The sequence below is a fragment of the Nicotiana sylvestris genome, chromosome 9, assembly GCF_000393655.2.
Source record: "Nicotiana sylvestris chromosome 9, ASM39365v2, whole genome shotgun sequence".
Lineage (NCBI taxonomy): Eukaryota > Viridiplantae > Streptophyta > Magnoliopsida > Solanales > Solanaceae > Nicotiana > Nicotiana sylvestris.
In genome coordinates, this window is record NC_091065.1 from 120,946,653 (window position 1) to 120,973,021 (window position 26,369).

Below are 26,369 nucleotides of genomic sequence, written 5' to 3' on the forward strand. Positions count from 1 at the left end.
AGTTCGGCCGGGACCCACCATTGTGGACCTCGAGGAGTGCCTAACACCTTCCCTTCAAGGTAATTTTGAGCCCTTACTCGACCTCTAGTGATGTAAACTGGTAACATGAGTTATCTGCTCTAGGTTCCCTAACACACCTTAATCTCTTAGGTGGTGCTCTCTCAATTCCAATTCCCTACCCTCTCAAAAAGGAGTTGTCCCAGAAATGTCAAAACCTGATTTCGCGAGAAAAAGGGGGTGCGACAGCATGACGACTCTGCTGGGGATATCTTTAAGCTCTTACCATAACGAACCTCTTTGTGAATTAATCTTTAAGCATGCCTTTATTATTCCGTTAATACTTGCACACCCCTTCCCCTTCCCACTCTATGTGAATTTATTTTCCTATCTTCATTTATTTATGACTTCTCTTCCCTATTTTATCACTTTTTACTATGGAAACTGACTTGTCTCCTTGTTTTTATTTCTTAAATATCTTTACAATTATTAAATACCACATTTTATCATTATTCATCGTGCAAATACTTGACAATATGTTATTTTCTTTTGCATAACTGCATGCTCAACATCATATTCCACTCGTGCGTACTAATACTATAGCGGCGCTTGATGAGTGTCCGCGATCTTCCTAAGATCACCCTTTAAATTTGGAAAGGCTTATTTGCGGTAAAACTAGTCGGTCAGCAGTACAGTCGACGGTTCCGTACCTTTCCCTCTTAAGTTGTCCGCTTGAGGGTACTAGTTTAGACTTCTATAGAAACCTTACTCTGATAATAACTGTACATGCATCATGATCAAACCTAGCCTGGGTTAATATGTTGTCCGCATAATAACCCTCTAAGAAAAATCTTGTCTAATATCCACTGGGATTTCCATAATCCCAATGGGCGCAACCACGATATCAACATAATTTGGAGAGATAAATGCCGACATGCTAATCATTAATGTGTAAGTAGTCGAATCCGGAATGGGGCAAGGGTCTAACTCTGTCTGTTTTTGTAGAAAATGAGGCACGAAGTCTCCAGGTTTGGCATGGTCCGAAGTATACCACCTTTATTGTTAAATTGGTGGGAAAACCTTTCGCCAAGCGACAAAATTCACGGGAAAAGGGTTCTCGGAAATTTACCTTCTTTATTGGACATCTAACCAAACGACATGCTGATCGAGGCTACTACTATTTTCTGGGATGGAGAAAGAGTTGTATTCCGTTTTGGAAATATAGAAATGACTCATTTTTGGAGGAAATAGGAGGATTCACTGGATTACCATGGGATAGTCCTGGTTTACTAGTACTAGAAAATCGCACTACTAGGGGGTTTCTGATAATGATGGGTCTGAGAAAGAATGATGACTTGGAGTGCCTGAAGAAATCCTATATACCCTTCGACTTCCTCTATAAACAATATGGACACAACAAATCTTACCGTATCTTTCATGATGAATTCTCCATCACTTCCCTGGGTTGGACCCATCGTAGGGTTTTTGTATTCATCGTCTGCTTTCTAGGTATGATAGTGTTTCCAAGCCAAGGGGACAAAATTCACACCAGGTTGGCCATGGTAACCAAAGCTTTAATGGATGGAATTGAGGGACAAACCTATACTATTGTTCCGATGATTGTAGCAGACATATACCGGGCTTTAGATCGTTGCAAGAAAGGGTTCAAACATTTTGAGGGTTGTAACTTGCTACTGCAGATTTGGTTTTTAGAATATCTTCAGAGGGGCCAATACCGACAAGAGTTTCCACGGAGATCATGGAATGATCACATAGCTTTCCACCATCCTAAAAGAATGACCTTTATCCAGACAGATTTGCACAACTAGAGAATTCTACAGAATGGGCATAGTTTTTCAGCAATTTGACCAAGGACCAGGTTTACTGGATGTTCGAGTGGTTCCCTACTAATGAATTCATCATCAGATCCAGGGATGTCCTGCATTTGGTGTTGATTGGATTAAGGGGAATACATCACTATGTTCCTATCAGGGTCATGAGACAAGCTGGTAGAAAACAAGTCATACCACGAGTCTCCAAAATGATTCATTACAGAGCAGATTTTTAGGATGATGCCATTCTGTACAAATGTGAGGCACAACACATGTGACATTTGAAGATTATCGTCGAAAAGGATACCATCGAGCTAGATCGATATCACGCAGGTGATGTGTACTTCTACCCATCATGGTTGGAAGATAACATAGCAGGAATAGTCGAGTCAGGGATTGATCAAGGAAACAGAGTTATAGATGAGGTTGCTGAAGCACAAGTGAAGTATGAAAGGCTATGCAAAAGAGTCCTTGAGTCCAAAGCCAGGCATTTGGAACAACACAAGTTAGACATGGAGTCAATTAACGAGCGGAGGGAAATGGCTACAAGGTCGACAAAAAGGTTGGAATATTTGGAGCAGGGTCTAATGGAACTGGAAGGGAAGATGAGGAAAATGGTAGTAGACTGTCAGAATGTAGAGGGCAACGAGAGAGGACACTGATACGCTCAAATTACACTTTGATTAAATAGTGTAAGGCGATCGGTGTCAAATATAATAACCCATAGGTTGGGGTCGAATCCCACATGGAATATGGTGTGAAATGTTTACTTGAGTAGTGTGAAACTTGATTTAGGTCGTAATTCTATTCCTTTAACGTAACAAGAGAATAATATAGGTGCGAATTAAGAAGATAACTAATTGTTCTATGAGAATGTAAATAATTTGATTAAGGAAACCAAGGTTGTGTCCCCATTAATGGAATGTAATGCTATCAGTGTTAATATGATATATTTCTAATGGAAAGTCCTTTGATATGAAAATGATTTCTAAATGACTACCCAATATTTTCCAATGGTTGGGTAGTATTTCCCTTTATGATTTTTCCAAATATAAAAGAGTTGCAAATTGAGAACAACCAATTTATGTCAAGTAGAAGCCATTTATTCCTAAGCGATTCTATTAAACAAGATTTAAAGTCTTGAGTTCTTGATATTCAATTCTACCAAACCCTAGCTCACTTTTCCAAGTAAAGAAAGAGTAAAATGGAATAGATTAATGTTTGCAACCACCAACCATAAATAAAGAACAAGAATTGAATAAATATCAACCAATCATTATATATATATATATATATATATATATATATATATATATATATATATATATATATATATATATATATATATATATAAATATATATGTTAAACACCCATTAACATTACACCCATCTAAGGTCCACAACCTTAGTATTTAAAACTAGTTACTCATGCTAAAATACAAGAACAAAGTATTTAATAAAGTCATAAATCTTACAAAAGTGCAAGATTCTTTCTTTACAAGCTTTCAAATTAATGGAGTATTCAATGCTCTCTATGTAGGACCCTTTTTAGACTTGAGTGACCCATAAAACCTTAGTTATTCCTTTTATAGTGGACCAAAAGTCGTGGTCAAAATCGGACAAAAATGCCCCTTCAGACAGCTTATGTGACCGCATAATGGTCGTAGACCACGTATGCGGTCATATTCTTCATTCTCATTGCAGCCTTAATAAATCACCAGTTCTAGATTCCACTGCATATCGATTATGTGTTCTGCATGTGTGTTATGCGACCACATATGCCATCGCAAATCATATTGATCAGCTTCTTCTACTGGAATTATGCGACCATTATGCGGCTCGCAAAGGTGTTATACGACCGCATAATGGACCGCATATCCTTTGCTTCATTTGGCCAATAAGTCTGTTTCAGTTTGCCATCAACCTCTGAGTTATGCTGTCCACATGTGCATTATGCGGTCGCATACTTGTAGCATTTCCCTTCTTTTGTGACCTTTTGACCTTTTTCCATGTTTTTGGGCCTTCAAGCTCATGCACTACAAACAACCAAACTTGATCAGAATTAATTAAAAATGCATTAAAAGACGAGTTAAAATCTAAGTAATTGGTATCAAATGTGCCGAAATTTTACGGCACATCAGACACCTAGCAAGGGTGTACCTGCTACTGGACATGTATGACCTAGGAAATCTAATTGACGTATACAAGAGGGTCAAATATGGTGAAGGTCCCTCTGGGACCAGGTAGATTAGGTCTATCTTTTTTGAGTCGTTTTGGAATTTGAATGTAATAAGGCAGATGCCATTAGTAACTCATTTATTTATTGTAGTTTTTAGGTTCGTCTTATTTATTACATTAATGAAATGAGGCATTTATCGACATTAAATCTCTCCAAATCTACTTGTCTCTAGGCTTACCTCGGGCACAACGAGGTTCGCCAAATTAGGACGCGAATTTACATTCCTGCAATATGTGTTTAAATAATTCAAATACTTTTCGAAATCCTTATTGACTTGTTTACCTTTTTGCCTTTTTCTTTATTTTGATTATTCCCATCCTTTAAGGTTGGTTCGCACATTCTAGCATCGTCAACATATCACACCAGATCTAGAGGCCCTCCACCTCCTTCTCCTCCAAGTAATCCTAAAGGTAAGGGAAAAGCTCAGATGGATGATATGAGTGATATGTAGAAAGAAAATGTTGCGCACGTGGAAAATGTTGAAACTTCAGACGGTCGGAGTACTCCGACCCAGAATTATTTGGTCCTACGATTGGAACAGAAAATACTGGAATTGCAAAGGGAACTTGAGCATGTCCGCAACTTGGAAAACCTCTCCCTCACCCTAAACGTCCCATTTCTTAACCAGCAAAATACCCAAAACCCAGCACCTCCTCAAAAACACACCAAACCAACGCCCACAAAATCCTCCCGCACCCCATCAACACGCAACACCTCCCTAATATCCTAATCCTCCACCAATACCCACTCCTCCTCAACATCAATATCTTCCTACTCAATACCCACAAACCACTTACCGTACTCCTCAAAATACGCCACAACCTATCCCTGATTTGCAAAATTCAACTAATGATCACCACTACACTCCAACCCCTGGCACCCACCAAAACAATCCCATATACATGGAAACCTTACCCCACTCTACTCAGCCAATCTTATACACTCCAGAATTAGCCGAGAAGGACCTACTCATTAATAATATGGCAGAGGAGCTCAAAAAGCTCACAAGCCACGTCCAAGGTATCGAAAGAGGCAAAGGAATTTAGGGTTTGAATTATGAGGATCTATTCATTCAGCCAGACATGTAACTGCCAGAAGGTTACAAACCTCCTAAATTCGAGATGTTTGACAGAACGAGTGACTCGAATATACATTTGAGGACATATTGTGATAAGATCATGGGAGTTGGAAAAGATGAAAGAATTTGCATGAAACTATTCATGAGGAGTCTCACTGGAGATGCCCTATCTTGGTATATCAGTCAGAATCCCAAGAAGTGGGTTAATTGGGTAAGCATGGCATCAAACTTCATGGACCGATTCAAGTTTAATACAGAGAATGCACTGAAGGTCTTCTACATACAGAACCTCAAGAAGAAACCAACGGAAACTTTCTGCGAGTATGCTAAACCAACAGAAACTTTCTGCAAGTATGCTACTTGATGGAGGTTAGAAGCTGCAATGTGACGACCCAAAGGGTCATCACCATAGTTATTCCTTGTTCCGCGCTTCCGAGGCCTTGAAAACCTCGCTTTTAGTTGCCTAGATTTGCGTGCGCAGTTCGGGCGCATAACCGGAAAGTTTTTATGTTAGAATATGTGAATTATGTGAAAACAATTTGATGGATTTTGATATTAATATGCATAATATTGACTTCGGTCAACATTTTGGGTAAACGGACCCGGACCTGTGATTCGACGGTCCCGGAGGGTCCGTAGAAAAATATGGGACTTGGGCGTGTGCCCGGAATCAAATTCTGAGGTCCCAAGCCCGAGAAATGAATTTTTGAAAGAAATTGTTTTCTGAAATTTGATATGAAAATTTGAAATGAAAAGGAGTTAGAAAATATAGGTATCGGGCTCGTATTTTGGTTCCGACGCCCGGTACAAGTCTTAAATATGTGTTAAGCACTATCTGTAAAGTTTGGCTAAAAACGGACGTCATATGACGTGTTTCGGACTAAAAATGGAGAATTTGAGTTATGAAAGTTGAAGAAAGAAAATCATGTGTTTGAGGCTTGATCCTATGTATATGATGTTATTTTGGCGATTTGATCGCACGAGTAAGTCCGTAAGATGTTTTTAAGGTTGTGTGCATGTTTGGTTTGGAGCCCCGAGGGCTCGGGTGAGTTTTGAATGGGGCCCGGGAGGTCTTGGACTTAAGAAAATGCAGGTTCAGGTGTTGCAGACACCAGCGCGGCCGCGGTCATTTCCGCGCGGCCGCGATGCCTTTCTGTGCGGTCCGCGTGGCTGAGTCTAAGGGCTAGGGTTTCAGGTTAACCAGTGCGGCAGCGCACCAAAACAGTGCGGTCCGCGCTGGAAGGGTTCAGAGAAGCCCCAATTTTTCTCCCACTCGGCGCGGCCGCAACACATTTTTGTGCGGTCCGCGCCAGGTCCTCAGAAAGGTATACAAGTTCGGAAAATCTCAGTCATTTTTCACTTTTCAAAAACCCAAAACCTAAGAGGCGATTTTCCAAACAACTTTTCTTCTCCAAAACGATTGGTAAGTGATTTCTAACTTAATTTCTTTATTCCTTAACATCTTTTAACATAATTTCAACTTCAAATCAAAGATTTTCATGGGGAAAATTGGGTGTTTTGGGTAGAACCTAGGTTTTCTACAAATTGAGAAGTTGGACCTCAATTTGGGGTCCGATTTAAAAACAAATCATATATTTGGATTCATGGGGGAATGGGTAACCGGGTTTTGGTCCGAACCTCGAGTTTCAACCACGTGGGTCCGGGGGTATTTTTGATCTTTTTGGGAAAAAACCTTGTAAGAATTATTTTCATGCATTGGGAGTGATTCATTTAGTAATTATTAATGTGATTAAGTAACTTATGACTAGATTCGAGCGGATTGCTGGTGGAATAAAGAGGTAAAACTATACTAGAAGCGTGAGTTGAGTTTGGAGCATTCAAGGTAAGTGTTTGTTTGTGACATATTGTGCATTGTGATAAAGATGAAATGGGAACGGGTGGTACGCCTACCACGTGGTATATGGAAATAGGGATCGTGTGGCACGCCGTCCACCTATATATTGTTAAAAGGGATCGTGTGGCACGCCGTCCACCTATATATTGTTAAAAGGGATTGTGTGGCACGCCGTCCACTTATATACTATATTATGGGATCGTGTGGCACGCCGTCCACTTAAATATGATATTATGGGATCGTGTGGCACACCGTCCACTATATATATATATATATATATCATGGAAACCAGAGTTTCTTCTGTTTATTTCCGATATTTCATTTTTATCTATTACTCCCCGATAGCATGTCCCCTCCCAGTTTTACTTTGTATTATCTTGTTATTGTTTTCTTGCACTTGTATATATATCTGTACAGGTTAATTATGGTAGGTCCTGTTTAGCCTCGTCACTACTTTGCCGGGGTTAGGCCAGACACTTACCAGCACATGGGGTCGGTTGTGCTGATGCTACACTCTGTGCATTTTTGTGCACAGATCAGGGAGCAGCTTACAGACCACAGCAGTAGGACTTCTGGGAGCTATCTTCAGTCCAGGGACTCTCGAGGTAGCCTAGCTGGCGTTCGCAGGCCGAAGTCCCTTTCCATGTTTTTCGTTTGTTCGTCTTGTATCAGACAGACATGATGTATTTCCTTTCAGACATTGTTTGTAGTATTCTGTAGTAGTCCGTGAGCTAGTGACACTAGACCTTGGGTAGTGATGTGTATTAAACTTCCGCACTTTTGGTTTTCAGTTGCTTTAGATTTAAAGTCTTCCGTTTAAATTTTGTCTCGTTTATTATATTGTTTGAAAGAAAGTAGGAAAGGTGTTTTAAATATTTGGCTTGCCTAGCTCTGATAGTAGGCGCCATCACGACACCCGATGGTGGGAAATCCGGGTCTTGAAAAGTTGGTATCAGAGCCCTAGGTTACTTAGGTCTCACAACTCACGGACAAGCTCAGTAGAGTCTGAGGGATCGGTATGGAGATGTCTGTATTTATCCCGTAGAGGCTACCGAGTTAGGAAAACTTCACCTTGTTCATTCTTGTCGTGCGATTCTGTTTCTCAAGTACTGATTGTCTTTCCACTTTGTTCTCTCGAGATGGCGAGAACACGTGCTTCCTCTTCTACCACGCAGCAGCCCGAGCCCCTAGCAGCAACTCCTATTAGGGGCAGAGGGCGAGGCCGTGCTAGAGGCCGAGGCAGAGCTCAGCCCCGAGCGGTAGTCCCAGAGGTGGAGCCTCTTGTTGACTACGACGAAGGGGTTCCAGCTCCAGCAGCTCCGATGGGCCCAACTCAGGTCCCATAGGGTTTCATAGCCACTTCAGTGCTTCAGGATGCTTTGGTCCGACTGGTAGGCTTTATGGAGGGCATTTCTAGGACCGGTTTGCTTCCCGTAGCTCCAGCCACATTTCAGGCTGGGGGAGGAGTTCAGACTCCCGATACTCATACTCCAGAGCCGGTAGCTCCTCAGGCTCAGGTTCCAGCAGGGTCGCCATCATTGACCTGGGATCAGTTTCCAGAGTTATTTCTGGGGAAGTTTCTTCCAGTTACTCAGCGAGATGCTCTTCGCAGGCAGTTTGAGCGTCTCCAGCAGGGTCCTATGACGGTCACCCAGTATGAGACCCGGTTCATTGAACTCGCTCGTCATGCCATTGTGATACTCCCCACCGAGAGAGAGAGAGAGAGGGGGTGCAGAGGTTTATTGATGGGTTGGCCCAACCGATCCGTGTTCAGATGGACATGAGTGCCGGTAGTGAGATTTCATTTCAGGAGGTGGCAGATGGTGCCCGCCGGATAGAGATGGCACTTACTCAGGGAGGTGGTCATAGGTCTGATAAGAGGCCCCGTCATTCTGGCAGATTCAGTGGTACCTCGTCTAGAGGTAGGGATTCTTATGGTAGAGGCCATCCTTCGAGGCCCTTTCAGTCAGCTCTCCAGGCTTCTCATGGTACACCAGGTGGTCGTGGTTCTCAGCCGCAGTATTCTGACCAGCAGCTCTTCAGTTCACCATCAACACCTATCAGTGCACCACCACTCCGTTATTCTCAACAGCTGAGGGCTTGTTATACTTGCGGTGATGTGAGTCACATTGCTAGATATTTCCCTTGAGCTTCCATCAGCTCGCAGCAGCAGGGTCCTCGCCCGATGATCCAGGCACCAATTGCCCCACAGCCTGCCCAACCAGCTAGAGGCGGGGGTAGAGGACATAGAGGTGGAGGTAGAGATCTTAGAGGTGGAGCTCCGACCACTAGAGGTAGGGGTCAGCCAGCAGCAGATCGTCCTAGGGATATGATTCAGGGAGGTGGGGCCCAGCCCCGTTGTTATGCTTTGCCAGCCAGGCCAGAGGCTGAGTCATCAGATGCTGTGATTACATGTACTATTATGGTCTGTGATAGGGATGCTTCTGCGCTATTTGATCCTGGATCTACGTATTCATATGTGTCGTCCTATTTTGCACCATATTTGGTTATGCCTAGTGAGGCCTTGAGTATTCCTGTATATGTGTCCACGCCAGTGGGGAATTCTATAGTGGTGGACCAGGTTCATCATTCATGTGTGGTGGTATTCAGGGGTCTTGAGACCCGTGTTGACTTGTTACTCTTGGATATGATGGATTTCGACGTCATATTAGGGATGGATTGGTTGTCCCCGTATCATGCGATCTTGGATTGTCATGCCAAGACCGTGACCTTAGCCTTACCGGATTTGCCCCGTTTAGAATGGAGAGGGACTCCTGGTCATTCTTCTCGCAGCGTTATTTCTTATGTGAAGGCTCGATGCATGGTCGAGATGGGGTGTCTAGCTTATCTGGCTTATGTTCGCGACTCCAGCACTGAAGTCCCGTCTATTGATTCTGTTCCTATTGTTCGGGAGTTTCCCGAGGTTTTTCCTTCAGACTTGCCAGGCATGCCGCCTGACAGGGATATTGATTTTTGTATTGATCTGGCTCCAGGCACTCAGCCCATTTCCATTCCACCGTATCGTATGGCGCTGCCAGAATTGAAAGAGTTAAAGGAACAACTGCAGGATTTGCTTGAGAAAGGTTTCATTAGACCCAGTGTTTCGCCTTGGGGTGCGCCGGTGTTGTTTGTTAAGAAAAAAAAAATGGTTCGATGAGAATGTGCATCGATTACCGGCAATTGAACAAGGTTACAATTAAGCATAAGTATCCACTACTGAGGATTTATAATTTATTCGACCAGCTTCAGGGTGCGAGGGTGTTCTCGAAGATAGATTTGAGATCTGGTTATCATCAGCTGAGGATTAGGGCGTCTGATGTCCCTAAGACAGCATTTCGTACTCGGTATGGGCATTATGAGTTTTTGGTCATGTCATTTGGGTTGACCAATGCCCCAGCAACATTTATGGAATTGATGAACCGAGTGTTCAGGCCCTATCTGGATTTGTTCGTGATTGTTTTCATTGATGATATTCTGATATAGTCCCGCAGTCAGGAGGAGCATGAGCAGCACCTCAGAGTGGTTCTTCAGACCCTGAAGGATAGTCAGTTGTATGCTAAGTTCTCAAAGTGCGAGTTTTGGTTGAGTTTGGTCGCATTCCTGGGTCATGTCGTATCAGCAGTAGGTATTCAGGTAGACCCGAAGAAGATAGAGGCAGTCAAGAACTGGCCTCGACCAGCTTCAGCTACGGAGATTCGGAGTTTCCTGGGGTTAGCAGGTTACTATCGTCGGTTCGTGGAAGGGTTTTCATCCATTGCAGCCCCTATGACCAGATTGACCCAGAAGGGTGCCCAGTTCAGGTGGTCGGACGAGTGTGAGGCGAGCTTTCAGAAGCTCAAGACGGCTCTGACTACGGCACCTGTATTGGTTTTGCCCATAGGTTCAGGGCCATATACGGTCTATTGTGATGCGTCTCGTATTGGGCTTGGTGCAGTGTTGATGCAAGAAGGCAAAGTCATTGCCTATGCTTCGAGGCAGTTGAAAATCCACGAGAAGAATTATCCGGTTCATGATCTCGAGTTGGCAGCCATTGTTCAAGCCTTGAAGATCTGGAGGCATTACTTATATGTCGTGACGTGTGAGGTTTACACTGATCACAAGAGTCTTCAGTATCTGTTCAAGCAGAAAGAGTTGAATTTGAGGCAGAGGAGGTGGTTAGAGTTGCTAAAGGATTATGATGTTACTATCTTATACCACCCGGGGAAGGCCAATGTGGTGGCCGATGCATTGAGCAGGAAGTCCGCCAGCATGGGTAGTCTTGCTTATATTCCAGTCAGCCAGAGATCGCTTGCTTTGGATGTTCAGGCCTTGGCCAATCTTCTTGTGAGGTTGGATATTTCTGAGCCTAGCAGAGTGTTAGCTTTCACGGTTGCTCGTTCCTCACTATTAGAGCATATCCGCGAGCGGCAGTTTGAGGATCCCCATTTGTGTGTCTTGAGAGACACGGTGCAGCGTGGAGGTGCCAAGAAAGTAACCTTAGATGATGATGGTGTATTGAGATTGCAGGGGCGAGTTTGTGTGCCCAATGTTGATGGGATTCGAGAGTTGATCTTAGCGGAGGCCCACAGTTCTCGGTATTCTATTCACCCGGGCGCCGCGAAGATGTATCAGGATCTGAGGCAGCACTATTGGTGGCGTAAGATGAAGAAAGACATCGTTATGCATGTGGCTCGGTGTTTGAATTGTCAATAGGTTAAGTACGAGCATCAAAGACCTGGTGGTCTATTTCAGTGGATTGCACTTCCCGAGTGGAAGTGGGAGAGGATTACGATGGATTTCGTTACTAGACTTCCGATGACTCGAAAAAAGTTTGATGCAGTTTGGGTCATTGTTGATAGGCTGACCAAGTCAGCGCATTTTGTTCCTGTTGCAGCCACCTATTCGTCCGAAAGGTTAGCCGAGATTTATATCAGGGAGATTGTTCGCCTTCATGGGGTGCCACTATCTATCATTTCGGATCGGGGTACACAGTTTACCTCGCATTTCTGGATAGCGGTTCAGCAAGAGTTGGGCACCCAGGTTGAGTTGAGTACAACATTTCATCCCCAGGCGGACAGGCAGTCCGAGAGGATTATTCAGATTCTTGAGGACATGCTCCGAGCCTGTGTCATTGATTTTGGAGGCTCGTGGGACCAGTTTTTGCCTTTAGCAGAGTTCGCCTAAACAACAGCTACCAGTCCAGCATTCAGATGGCTCCGTGTGAGGCATTGTATGGTAGGCGATGTCGGTCTCCAGTTGGATGGTTTGAGCCGGGAGAGGCTCGATTATTGGGTACAGATCTGGTTCAGGAGGCCTTGGACAAGGACAGGATTATTCAGGATAGACTTCGTACAGCTCAGTCCAGACAAAAGAGTTATGCAGACCGCAAGGTCAGAGATGTTGCTTTCATGGTTGGGGAGCGGGTATTGCTCCGTGTATCGCCTATGAAGGGCGTGATGAGATTTGGGAAGAAGGGCAAGCTCAGCCCTAGGTTCATCGGTCCATTTTAGATTCTTGATTGTGTAGGAGAGGTGGCTTATAGACTTGTCTTGCCATATAGCTTGTCAGCTGTGCATCCTGTGTTTCATGTATCTATGCTCCGGAAGTATCGCGGAGATCCATCGCACGTGTTAGATTTCAGCACTGTCCAATTGGACAAAGATCTGTCATACGAAGAGGAGCCGGTGGCTATTCTAGACCGGTAGGTTCGATAGTTGAGGTCGAAGAGTTTTCCTTCGGTGCGTGTTCAATGGAGAGGTCAGCCTCCTGAGGCATCGACCTGGGAGTCTGAGTCCGATATGCAGAGCCATTATCCTCATTTATTTCCCGACTCAGGTACTTCTTTCTTTTGTTCGTTCGAGGACGAACGGTTGTTTTAGAGGTGGAGAATGTGACGACCCAAATGGTCATCACCGTAGTTATTCCTTGTTCCGCGCTTCCGAGGCCTTGAAAACCTCGCTTTTAGTTGTCTCGATTTGCGTGCGCAGTTTGGGCGCATAGCCGGAAAGTTTTTATGTTAGAATATGTGAATTATGTGAAAACAATTTGATGGATTTTGATATTAATATGCATAATATTGACTTCGATCAACATTTTGGGTAAACGGACCCGGACCTGTGATTTGACGGTCCCGGAGGGTCCGTAGAAAAATATGGGACTTGGACGTGTGCCCGGAATCAAATTCTGAGGTCCCAAGCCCGATAAATGAATTTTTGAAAGAAATTGTTTTCTGAAATTTGATATGAAAATTTGAAATGAAAAGGAGTTAGAAAATATAGGTATCGGGCTCGTATTTTGGTTCCGACGCCCGGTACGAGTCTTAAATATGTTTTAAGCACTATCTGTAAAGTTTGGCTAAAAACGGACGTCATATGACGTGTTTCGGACTTAAAATGGGGAATTTGAGTTTTTATGAAAGTTGAAAGAAAATCATGTGTTTGAGGCTTGATCCTATGTATATGATGTTATTTTGGCGATTTGATCGCACGAGTAAGTCCGTAAGATGTTTTTAAGGTTGTGTGCATGTTTGGTTTGGAGCCCCGAGGGCTTGGGTGAGTTTTGAATGGAGCCCAGGAGGTCTTGGACTTAAGAAAATGTAGGTTCAGGTGTTGCAGACACCAGCGCGGCCGCGGTCATTTCCGCGCGGTCCGTGCTGGAGCCGCGCGGCCGCGATGCCTTTCTGTGTGGTCCGCGTGGCTGAGTCTGAGGGCTAGGGTTTCAGGTTAACCAGTGCGGCAGCGCACCAAAACAATGCGGTCCGCGCTGGAAGGGTTCATAGAAGCCCCAATCTTTCTCCCACTCAGCGCGGCCGCAACACATTTTTGTGCGGTCCGCGCCAGGTCCTCAGAAAGGTATACAAGTTCAGAAAATCTCAGTCATTTTTCACTTTTCAAAAACCCAAAACCTAAGAGGCGATTTTCCAAACAACTTTTCTTCTCCAAAACGATTGGTAAGTGATTTCTAACTTAATTTCTTTATTCCTTAACATCTTTTAACATAATTTCAACTTCAAATCAAAGATTTTCAGGGGTGAAATTGGGTGTTTTGGGTAGAACCTAGGTTTTCTACAAATTGAGAAGTTGGACCTCAATTTGGGGACCGATTTCAAAACAAATCATATATTTGGATTCATGGGGGAATGGGTAACCGGGTTTTGGTCCGAACCTCGAGTTTCACCACGTGGGTCCGGGGGTATTTTTGACCTTTTTGGGAAAAAACCTTGTAAGAATTATTTTCATGCATTGGGAGTGATTCATTTAGTAATTATTAATGTGATTAAGTAACTTAAATTAACTAAAACCTACAGAAACATGCATAAATTGATTAAACAAAAGTTTAAACTAATCATAGGATTCAAATAATAAAGAAAAGAAACACAGTAGGAAACTTACTGATTTTACAATTAATCCGACCGGAATCCAAGTCAACCTCGGAATGATGTGAACGTGTGTTCTTCAACAAACAACACGCGAACACATTATCTCGAAGTCTGGCTCGAGCTCTGGACTCAAGAATTGGGGAAAATTTGAGGAACCCCAAATTTCTTAGTGTTCCGCCGGTTTTAAGATCTAAATATCGAGGGTTTTTGACTACATTCGAAAGATTCTAAATAAGGATTCGGGAAGAGGGGGTTAGGAGAGTACAGGGTGTGAATTTGGTTGGATTTGTGTGAGTTGAGGTTTTGGCCGGATTTTCGATCCAATATTTGAACCGATTGGTGACGATTCAAGGTAAATTGAGGGTGGATTTGGGGAGAGGAAAGTGAGAGGAACCTAGGGTGTATTTTTGGGTCCCATTGGACAATCCTCGCCGGCGGAGGCGATTTCCGGCCGGCGGCGGACGGTGGAAGAACAGTGGTACGAGGAAGACGAGTTTGGTCTAGGGTTAATGAAGAGTTTTCGGACATTTTTATTAAAAAGCCTTGAACGAATGAGGACCGCTGGATGATGAGAAATAGACGGTCAAGATTTAATTTGGCCTCACTAATTCAAAACGACGTAGTCTCCCTCCTATACTACGTCGTTTTATTAGTCTCAGGGGTATGGTCATTTGGACCGGGTAGGGATGCACTTGGGCCATTTTGGCCGGATTCTGGGGTGAAATTGGGACTAGGCATGGCCCAAAATTGGGTATTACTAAGACTAGACTTTCATTTAATTTTTTTTAATATGCTTTCTCTTCTTCTTTTGTTTTTTTTTATTTACTCTTTTTATTATTTAAATTTTCTGATTTTATTAAATGCAAGGTTAAAGCAAGGACCAAAATTTACTCTAAGATTATACTAATTAATTCCTAAATAAAAAGCAAACTAAGGCAAAAATTAAAAATAAAAATGCAAAGAATCATTTTTGTTGTTTTCTTTATTTTTGTATTATTGATTTTACTAATAGAAAATGCTAAAATCGAAACTTTGATACTATTTTGTATTTTTGAATCATATCAATTACAAAAAATATATGCACACACAAGGATGCAAACAAACGCAAAACCATGCAATTAAATCACTAAAAATTCAAACAATAAAGAAAAATCCTTATTTTAATGAATTTATAGGACTAGATAAACAAGACAAAAATCACATGCTCACAATATGTGGTTTGTTTTAGACCACACATTTTAAAAGTCTTTTTTTATTTTTTAAATTTCATACCGAGTCAAATACCACCACATAAATTGAGACAAAAAAAATACTACTATTATTTTTCTTTGTACTTTGTTTGTAATTGTAGTTTATTTTCCGTACTTTAAAAATTGTTGCAATCACCCATATCTAACAAAAGGGCAGCCATATCTAACAACGTAACATTTATTTGTCCTTAATATATGACAAAGAACGATATTTTAGATCTCTACATATTAAGTGGGCATGAAAATATTCATTGGATATTTGTCTAAAAATAGAAAAGTCATTAAAAGTTCGGCCAAATAGAATTTGCAATGGCCTAAAACTTGTGCATGTTAATTAGGTGGTGTTGACCTGTTAAAATTTTTGTCTTGCATTTACTCATTACTAACAATATCTTGGACATCCACAAAGTAAGATGGGAACAAAGATTTTGGGGACGAATAGAGTAATTAGCACATATAATAAAGGTTAATGGTTGCTTATTCGACTTTAATACTCCCCTCTCTGTTCACTTTTACTTGTCCACTATGAACTTTGCAAACCTCTTAAAAAATAATAAATAAAGTGCATAGCTTACCATGATACCCATATTAATTAATGCATATTTTTAATGAATTTGAAAAATAATTTGAAATAAGTAATTAATATTGTGGGTATAACAAGAAAAAAGAAATTATCTTCTTTTGATATACTAAAAGTGACAAGTGAAAGTGAAAAATCTATTTTTAGAATAATGAATAAGTAAAAGTGAACGAAGGGACGGTGTATTGGGAAAAAACTGAATTTATATTAACAATGATGTGACATGACACGTGGATTAGTTGAATGGTCAAAGAACAGCAATTGACTAAGAGGCACGGTGAAAACACGGTGAAAACAGCCACGGGAAGAAGAATTTAAATAGGTACGAGACGATGTATAGATACGAGTCTCGTACCAATTTAAATTATTTACAGTCAACGGATTAGAAGGCATTAAAAGCAAGGATCAGATGACAGAAAGGAGTCCAAATTCATTATTAAATGTCTGATACGTTATAAAGTTGGTATTTAATAGGAATGATTGTATAACGGCTTATTTAATGTCATTTATTGCTCATGATTATGTCATTAAAACTGATGCTTTATTCCTTTACCTAGAATGATCTATAAAAGGAAGAAGTATCATCATTTGTAAGGACACGATATACTATTGAGAATACACTGAAATACTTATCTATTTACCCTCTACCATTGTTCTCAAAAGTATTTTATTTTTTGTCTCCTGATTATCAGTAACCCGAATTTTTCTTTTAGCTTTGACCAAAGACTCAGATTTTTGGTTAAACAAATTGGTTCCGTTACCGGGAATCTGATAATCTTTCCTTTTAAGTTATATCTTATCTATTATCGTCACCATGTCAAACAATAACGCCGACAACAACAGTAACAACACATTGGGAAACCATGAAAATCAAATACATCAAAATCAAGATACCGTGGTTCCCTCTCCTTTAAATTCACCACGTCAATCTCGTGAAGGCACTCCTGTTACTGAATCCCGTGCTGATCAACAAGAGCAATCTGAACATTTTGAAGGAGTTACAACTGAAGCTTTGCAAAAGCTAATCGATGCACAAGTCGGCAAAGCTCTTCAGGCACTTGTTAGTCGATTGCCTGCTGCGCCACCTACACCGACTCCTAATAATAATACATTGGAGAACCCCCGTTCTGGTCTTGATAATTCTGGAAACGGAGCAACCCCCAGTGAACCACAAGAAGGGGGACCAGGTAATTTAAATAATTCATATTTGCAAAATTTAGTACTAACCTTGCAGAAATAGCTGAAGGAACAAAATGAGCGAATAGAGCAAATCCCTGGAGTTCCACCTATAATAAAAGGAGTAGACATGGACAAATACTCACAACAACCATGGAAGCCTAGTGCTGCTCCCCTTCCAATTCTGAAAAAATTCAAAATGCATGACATCCCGAAATATGATGGTACTACAGACCCACGTGACCACGTGACTGCATTTACAACCGGCGTGAAAGGCAACGACTTGACCAAACAAGAAATTGAATCAGTATTGGTCAAGAAATTTGGAGAAACACTCACCAAGGGTGCATTAACCTGGTATTCTCTTTTATCTGAAAATTCTATTAATTCTTTTGCTGAGCTTGCAGATTCTTTTATTAAAGCACATTCGGGAGCACAAAAAGTTGAGAAAAGGATGGAAGATATTTTCAAAATCAAACAAGGGGATTCAGAGTTGCTTAGAAACTTCGTTGATAGGTTCCAACGTGAAAGAATGACTCTACCTCGTGTGCCTGACAATTGGGCTGCTATAGCTTTTGCAAGTAATTTAAATGACAAAAGTTCTGAAGCCACGAGACGACTCAAAGAAAGTCTTCGAGAATTTCCTGCAACCACATGGAATGATGTTTACAACAGGTATAGCACGAAGCTGCGAATCGAAGAAGATACCGTACCTAAGCTCCATCATGAAGAAAGGGGCGGTACCCGAAGGTCAGATTCCGAAAAAAGATCAGGTAAAAACAGGTACGATCCATATATGGGACCCGCAGGAAAGTACCCACGGTCGAAGCAAGATAACCAACAATACGATCAAAAGTCAAGGAACCGGGATTCTAGCTCTTCTTCAAAGTTCAGGAATGATCAGAATAGACAAGAATCACGTGATGATGACAGGAGTTTAAAGGCACGATTCGGTGGATATAATTTCAACGTCTCTACCTCCGAGCTCGTAGCTGTTTTAAGAAGCATGGGAGATAAGGTACGGTGGCCGAAAGAAATGCGGTCAAACCCAAGTAGACGCAATCCGGATCATTGGTGCGAATTTCACAACGATCACGGGCACAAAACTTCAGAATGCAGATTCCTGCAAAGTGAAGTAGATCATTTATTGAAGCAAGGATATCTCACTGAGTTATTTAGTGAGAAAGGAAAACAAGCTTATATGAAGAACAGACAAGAACCACCACAACCTCCTTCACCCAAGAGGACAGTGAATGTCATAAGCGGGGGAGAAGATATTCATGGCATAACTTACACAGCTTCAAACAAGGTTTCTAAGGTAACAATTACACACGGGAAACGGGTGCGGCAGGTCCTTGACAATGAAAGCATTTCGTTCGATGACGCAGATAACGAAGGAGTGACAACTCCACATAATGATGCACTGGTAATTTCTTTACTTGTATATGATACTAATGTAAAGCGAGTTTTGATTGATCCAGGAAGTTCTGTAAATATTATATTACTAAGGGTACTGCGGGAAATGCAAGCTGAAGACAAAATGTTACCCAAGGCGCACACCTTGTCAGGTTTCGACAACTCAAGTGTAGTAACAAAAGGTGAGGTAATACTAACAACTTTTGCTATGGGTGTTGTGAAGGAAACTAAATTTCAGGTAGTTGATATGGAAATGGCCTACAATATGATCATGGGAAGGCCATGGATACACGATATGGATGTTGTCCCATCAACCCTGCATCAAGTTATCAAATTCCCATCACCATGGGGAATTTGTCAAATTCGTGGGGATCAGCAGATGGCCAGAAATGTCAACGCTGTAACAAGTACGAGCGCCGTAAATAAAGCAAAATAGCAATTACAGGAAACAGTTGAAAGTAAAAAAGATCAAACTTCAACTGAACAAGAGAAAACAGATTTGGACTCAAGGCCTGACACAATTCAAGAACCTGAAGAGAATGAAAGCATCAAAACGACGATTGAAGAGCTTGATGCAGTGATGTTATTTGATCAACAGCCTGAACGGAAGGTTTATATCGGGGCTAATTTAAACACGAACATGCGAGGTATGATAATCGAATTTTTAAAAGCTAACTTAGATTGCTTTGCTTGGTCCCACGCTGATATGACAGGGATACCTCCAAATGTGATGACTCACAAACTCAACGAGGACCCTTCTTTCACACCAGTAAAGCAAAAGAAACGGAAACAAGGTGCTTTCAAGAACCAGGTGATTCAGGATGAAGTCCAAAAATTATTAAAAATCGGATCAATTCGTGAGGTAAAATATCCAACTTGGTTAGCTAATACGGTGGTTGTACCCAAGAAAAATGATAAGTGGCGTGTTTGTGTAGATTATACTGATTTAAATAAAGCATGTCCAAAAGATTCCTTTCCCTTACCACATATAGATCAACTAATTGATGCGACCGCAGGTCATGAACTTTTAAGTTTTTTAGATGCATACTCAGGATATAATCAAATCAAAATGGATCCTGGTGATGAAGAAAAAACTTCTTTCATCACAGACAGGGGGACTTATTGTTATAAAGTAATGCCCTTTGGTCTCAAAAATGCTGGGGCAACCTATCAAAGGTTGGTCACCAAAATGTTCCAAGAACATTTAGGGAAAACAATGGAGGTATATATAGACGATATGCTCGTCAAAACCCAGCAATCTCATGATCATATTTCTCATCTATCTATTACTTTTGAAATTTTGCGAAAATTTAATATGAAACTCAACCCAGAAAAATGTGCATTTGGAGTTGCATCAGGTAAGTTTTTGGGTTTTCTTGTTTCTAACCGTGGTATTGAGGTGAATCCTTCTCAGATCAAAGCAATAGAAGAAATCCCGGATATCCTTACTAATAAAAAGGAAGTACAACGATTAACGGGAAGAATTGCAGCTTTGGGGAGATTTATTTCCAAATCCTCAGAAAGGTGTTTTAAGTTTTTCTCTGCACTTAAAAAGCAAGATCATTTTGAATGGAATGAAGATTGTCAGCAAGCCCTTAGAAATTTGAAAACTTATTTGTCAAAACCACCGTTGTTGGCAAAACCGAAGGTAGGGGAAAAACTTCTTATTTATCTGGCCGTATCTGAAGTCGCGGTAAGTGCTGTTTTAGTCCGCGAGGACCAAGGTAAAAAATCTCCTATTTATTACGTAAGTAAGTCCTTATTGGAAGCTGAGATACGATACCCACAGCTAGAAAAATTAGCATTAGCTTTGGTCATGACATCTAGAAAGTTAAGACCTTATTTTCAATGTCATCCCATTGTTGTAGTTACTGCTTTTCCGCTTCGAAATATTTTGCATAAACATGAACTTTCAGGAAGATTAGCAAAATGGGCTATAGAACTAAGTGAATATGAAGTTATTTATCAACCCAGGACCGCTATAAAGTCTCAAGTACTAGCTGATTTCGTGGCTGATTTTAGCCAGGGGATGCATTTAGAAGCAGAAAAAGAATTATTAGTTTTTAATGGTGCGAACCCGGGGACTTGGGTTTTATACACTGACGGTTCATCTAATGTAAAAGGGGCAGGCTTAGGAATAGTCCTCGTACCACCTGCGGGTGAGACCATTAGACAGGCTATAAAATGTCATTCTATAACTAACAATGAAGCAGAATATGAAGCTGTAATTGCAGGTTTAGAATTGGCACGAGAACTCGGCATAACACAGATTATAATCAAGAGTGATTCTCAACTCGTGGTTAATCAGATGCTGGGGACTTACACAGCCAGAGAGTCACGAATGCAAGAATACCTCGCAAAGGTACGGGAGTTAGTAAAACAATTCCAAACTTGGAAAGTAGTGCAAGTCCCAAGAGATGAGAATGCAGAGGCAGATGCTTTAGCAAACCTTGCATCCGCAGCAGACGTGGCAAACAATACAGATGCTTCAGTCATACATCTATTTCATTCCGTTCTCGAACCTGACAAAAACGAGGTAAATTTTAATCATCTAACATGGGATTGGAGAAATGAAATTGTTGCCTTTTTACAGCACGGAACCGTGCCTAATGACAAAGGAAAGGCTTACGCGCTTCGCAAAAGAGCTGCACGATATTGTTTATATCAAGGTAATCTTTATCGAAAGATGTTCGGCGGACCACTAGCAAGGTGTCTCGGCCCTTCTCAAACCGAATATGTCATGAGAGAAGTACATGAAGGACATTGTGGGAATCACGCAGGAGGACGGTCACTGGTAAGAACGTTAATTCGCACAGGATATTATTGGCCTAAGATGGAAGAAGAGGCAACCATTTTCGTGTCCAAATGTGATAAATGTCAAAGGTACGACAATAATATGCACAGACCAGCTGAGTTACTACATACTGTTTTAACCCCTTGGCCCTTTATGAAATGGGGAATGGATATCGTAGGTCCACTTCCACAAGCAAAAGGTCAGGTAAAATTTCTACTCGTACTTACAGATTATTTCACTAAATGGGTAGAAGCAGGGGCATTTAAACAGGTACGAGAAAAAGAAGTTAAAGACTTCATATGGCGCAATATAATATGCCGCTTTGGAGTACCAAAGGAGATCGTATGTGACAATGGACCACAATTCATTGGAGCACAAGTTACAGAATTTTTTCAAAGTTGGCAGATCAAAAGAATAACATCTACGCCATACCATCCAGTGGGGAATGGACAAGCGGAATCAACTAACAAAGTTATTATCAATAACTTGAAAAAGAGGTTACAAGATTCAAAAGGTAATTGGCCTGAGGTGTTACCCGGAGTACTATGGGCTTATCGTACAACGACCAAAACAGGCACTGGAGAAACACCATTTTCGATGGTTTATGGTACGGAAGCCTTAATACCAGTTGAAATAGGTGAGCCAAGCACACGGTACGATCAGGAAACGGAGGAATCTAATAATGAAGAGATGCGGGTTAGCCTAGATTTACTTGAAGGAAGAAGAGAAGCTGCTTTGATAAGGATGGCAACACAAAAGCAAGTAATAGAACGATATTACAACAGGAAAGCACGCCTCAGATTTTTCAAAATTGGGGACTTCGTGCTTAAAAAGGTTTTCCAATCTACAAAAGCTGTTAACTCAGGAAAGCTAAGTCCAACATGGGAAGGACCATACAAAGTTCGTGGCATTGCGGGAAAAGGAGCATACCAGTTGGAAACAATGGATGGTAAAGTTTTACCCTCACATTGGAATGCTGTCCACTTAAAAAGATATTACTTTTAAGAAAGTACCTACGGTCAGGTATCATCATGTAAAAATTCTTCTCTTGATTTTTTAATATTTTACTAACGATTTTAGATGCTAGGCTAAATATCCTAACTCGTGCCAAATGATGAGTCACAACCTGCAAGGCAAAATGGAGTATGCATAAATTCCTAGCCCAGGGTTACAATTAATCTGATGGAAATACACACGAGTTAGGCAGTCTTCATCTATAATCACATAGTCGAGTCCCGTATATCTTTCTGTTTCAGGAAAAGGGCCAAAGTAAAAAGAAATAAACAAGTGTTCGAGGCTTCATACTTCACCGCTCAAACACTTGGGGGACTACATATTATACACAGATAGGTGCAAAGAAACAGATACGAGTATCGAATAAAAGTCGGCCAAACTGAAGCAAGTGTTGAGAAGAAGTTACGAAGTCTTCAGCATTCATGAGAACAACAGAGTCATCTCTCAAACTCATAAACAAAGTCACCTCTCAAACCCTTCTTAACATGTAAAGATAGGGTCATGACTATGTACTGAAACAGGTTATAAAAAAAACCTTGTTTAGTTTATGTTATTTACAAATCTGTTACAAGAAAAACAGTTACGAGAAAAGTTGTAGATGTATTGTAATACATGTAACAGTCAAACACTTGTTAAAAGTTTATGAATGAAAACTTGCCAAAGTTGTTTCATACAAAACGTGTGTTTTCCTATTACTTTCATCGTATTTTAACACCATTATGAAGTTGAGACGTCTTCTTCATTAAGTGTCGATAAAATAAAAGGGCCCTCTTTTATAAGCCTCATGTCAATAAGTCATGGGAGAATCATAAAGCATTTTCAAAGGATAAAAATGCTAAACTATTCTATAAGTCCTAAATAAGTAAAGAAAAGGCAAGAGTAGAACACATTGAAGTATTAACAAACTTCTTGATCTAATTAAAAAGACTAAGTAGAAACTTAGTCAATAAAAGTTTATATAATTGCCCCATTATGATAACTGGAGACTTTCACCAAAAAATCCTTTAAAAAAAAACTAAGGGATCAAACCATCATTCAGTTGAGGGGATTGTCACGAAAGCTTCAACTTCCATAGACTGGGTTGTAGAAGTTTCACCCTCTGAAGCTGGAATAGCAACATTTTCAGGAACTTCAAGGGCAGGAGAAGGAGTATCAGTAGACTGTTGGCTTTTCTCGATGGTATCTATGACTTTAGCCAGTTCAGACTGCAAGTCAAAACCCTCTTGAGCAGCTTCCGTCAAAGCATCACGACGAGAATTCAGAAAAGCCCAACTCACTTCTATGTTAAAATTTTCCTCTAGAAGTCCATATTCCTTTTCCCACATAGCAAGATCGTTTTTTAAAATTTGATTTTCAGCTAAATGGGAATCAAGGGAAGCTTCAAGAGAAGCATGAGAACTCTTCAAGGCTTGAATCTCGACAGAAGAAGTCTGTAAGTCAGCCTGAGCTTGAGTCAAGCTTTGCACTAACTCTCCTGCATATTCTTCCTTTTTAGCCAAAAGTGCCTTCAGCTCTCTAACTTCTTCACTAGCTCTGGATAATTGTTCTGACAAAGAGCATTCCAAAAGCTCTTTGTCTCTTTTCAATTGGCTTGAAGAGGCTTTGACTGTTGCCAGCTCAGAAGTTAAACCACGGTTTTGCTGCTCTAGGAGGTTTTTATTTTCTTGCAACTCTTCTATAGTCCCCTGAGCATTTTCGAATTGCTCCTTCCAGTTGGTTGCTTCAAGTTGGGCTCCCCTAGCAATTTCCTCAGCCTCGTGGACAGACTTCTCAGACTCACGAGCTTTTCTTTCCAGTGAGGAAATTCTTCTCATTAATTCCGTGCTAATAAGGTTAGCCTACAGAGGTAAGTCATGGAAATGAGAAATTGAAGATAATTTAAAAAAAAAAAGAAAGAAAAAAAAACTTGTTGGTTGAAATACCTTCAAAGTAGAATGAACTACGTCGTTCATCAAAGTTAAGCAGCTATGGCTCTCCATCTTCTTCTTCTCGATATCTCCAATAAGAGGTTCGAGCCAAACATCGGCTCTGCCGGTTTTCCTCAAGAGGCTATGATTGGCAGGAACCTCCAAAGTAACACTTCTCATTGTTATATTTCCGCTGCTAGAACCTGTCTCTGTATGATGAACAGAGGGAAGAGGAGCAGCGGAAGGAATGGAGGGAAAAGATGTAGAAACCAACACCGGAGCAGAAGCAGGTGCGGTTGAAGCAGCCAAGGGAACAGATATAGGAGCAGTAGAAATTGGCAAACAAACGGAAGTTGTTAAAGCTGGTAAAGAAACACTTACGGCTGGCTGAAGGATGGAGGGAATAGGAACAAATGAGGAAAGAGGAGCTTCATCAAAAATAGGTCCGAGCTCGCCACTCCCGAAGCCACTGTCAAAAAGATGTTGAATTGATTCATTGTTATATCTTGGTTCGGCATCCTCATCAGATTGAATCAAAACAGGCTCGGTGGCGGAGGTACGAGCAGGAGTGTTTTCAATTTCATCATCAATGATTATTCGTCTCCTGGCCCTTGGCCTGGTAATTAGGGAGGTACCCTCCTCTTCTTCTTCAGAACCTTCCTTTGTAGCTTTTCTTTTAGGCAGCAAGGCTCGAGCCTTATCTAAATCCAGAGCAGCATTCGCAGACATGCGAATGGCCATAGCTACTTCAGCTGTCATTCCTCTAATGCCAAATCCTGATTAAAGAATGGATATACATGATTAAAGTTGAGGAAAAAGTGCTTAACATGTAAAACAAAAATTTTAAAAGGGTGGATACCATGTGTTTTGACTTTCCAGCCATGTAAAGAAGAAATTGATTTCCAAGTTCTCTGCTCCCTAGTAGCAATCTTCAAAAGTGAGTCTACCCAACCACGAAAGTTGGGAATAGGTTCCACATCTCCCATGGTTGCTACAAAAAACCAAGAAGGGACGAGGTTAAAAACAACATTCTTTTGAAATTCTCAAAAGTAGGTACGGTAAATAAGAGGAAACTTACGTTCAAAATTCCACTTCTCAGGAAAGGGAATATTTGTTTCGCCAATCAAATCCACTGTACGGACAGCAACGTAACCGATATACCATCCACGATCTCTGTCATCCTCAGGGTTTACCAAAACTTTTTTGCTCCTTGCAGTTAAGGTGAAAACCCCATGGCGTATTAAGTTGGGATGGTATAGATGAATGAGATGAGAAAAGGTGAAATTGACATTGGCCTTGGATGATAAATATCTCAAACAAGCCACTGTTCTCCACACCAATGGACCAATTTGGGCCAAACAAATGGTAAAGAAACGACAAAAATCGAGAATAACTGGGTCAATTGGAGGATTAAAACCTAAAGTGAAGGGGTAAGTGTAAACAGAAGAATACCCATTTCTAAAAGAGGAAATTCTTTGATTTGGGGAAGGAATTGACATTCGAAGACTATCCTTCCAATTACAATCTTTTCTTATGGTGGGGATTGTAAGCTCAGTTACTAATGTTGGGTAAGTATCGGCTCTTTCTAAATTTTTAATTTGTTTTTGAAGAGACGTTTTGTCACTTTCAAAAGACAAATCGTCGGGAACTATATCATCAACTGAGGGTTCTTGAGAAGTATCAAGAATTTCCCTACTTTTAGAAGAAGGGGCTTTTGGGATAAAACTCCTTGAAGAAGAACCAGATGAACCGCCTCGCGTAGATTCTAACCCTGTTCGAGGCCTACTTCCTCCGCCTCTTCTGTGTCTAACAGGGGCGTTGGGGAACTGATCTAGAATTGGAACTTTTTTACGGTTAGGGTTTGAAGAAGAAAT